At 39.1% G+C, this 1,097-nt stretch overlaps 1 long non-coding RNA gene across 4 annotated transcripts in view; it reads left to right on the top strand.

Moving 5' to 3' along the window:
• Positions 1-1,097, top strand: part of LOC309655262 — a 39,658-nt gene that overhangs the window by 24,358 nt on the left and 14,203 nt on the right. The window lies entirely within an intron of this gene.

The raw sequence follows: 1,097 nt of genomic DNA on the forward strand, positions 1-1,097 counted from the left end.
GGCAAATTTCTTTATGAAATAATGTCAGACATTAAAAGCCAGGTCCATTTTTATCCTTAACCATGGATGCATTGCTGATTTCAGATGCTACTCACAAGAAAGAATTCCCGTTGCACAATCAGGTGTACAGATGATTGAAATTTTCCCATTAATTAAAATGTGGTATCAGTGTCAACTTTCCTTTTTATTTTCCACCACGCACATTTTGTGGTGACGCTGCAGCTGTTACCCTGGACATCTCTGGGAGATGTCTGTGGGGCAGTGCTGGGTACCCCCTCCATACAGCCCCGTTCCACGGGGCTGTGGGATTTCCAGCCAAGTCAGGTTGACTTGAACTGACTCAGCAGGTGCTGCCATCTTGGGAAACCAGGAGACCTCCTCCTTCCTGACTTGCTGTAATCTCCTGGGCTTTACAGTCAGGCTGCCTTTACAAACACATTTCTCAAAGCCAGTTTGGAGCATATTTATTTTTTAAAGTACAAGAAGCCTGTTGGGAGAAAAACATTAGATCAATGCAATCCTCTGAATACCACCCAAAGTCGTAACTCATTTCTTCTTAGACTAGATTTTATTTACGAGTATTTTTTTTTCTTTGAAGCATAGTTGATTTGCAATGTTTCGGGTGTACTGCAAAGTGATTCAGTTATACATCTATCTTTCTATCTATCTATCTACTTTTTCAGATTCTTTTCTATTATAAGTTATTACAAGATACGGAATATAGTTCCCTGCACTATACAGTGGGTCCTTGTTATTTATCTATTTTATATTTACTAGTGTGTGTCTGTTAATCCCATGAGGATTCTACAGGAGTGGAAATAGTTTCCTCTAACTAGGATTTCATTACTTTCACTCATTTATAATGTGTGCCTTGCCCTCTGTTGCCTCTTTCCCTACTTGGTATGCCTTCTTCTGAATTCTCATGGAACTTTAACAGTTGTGCCATTAATTCTTTTTGTTGTTGGGAAATCACAAATTATGAAATGTTAAACTGAGCACATTTAAAAATAACCTAGGCTTTTCTGCTGTTTGGGTAAGGCCACTTGCTTGTTTGGGGTTGCTAATGGGAATAAATGACCGTGTGTGATTACTTCTAG

This window comes from Balaenoptera physalus, assembly GCF_965194825.1.
Source record: "Balaenoptera physalus genome assembly, chromosome: 2".
NCBI lineage: Eukaryota > Metazoa > Chordata > Mammalia > Artiodactyla > Balaenopteridae > Balaenoptera > Balaenoptera physalus.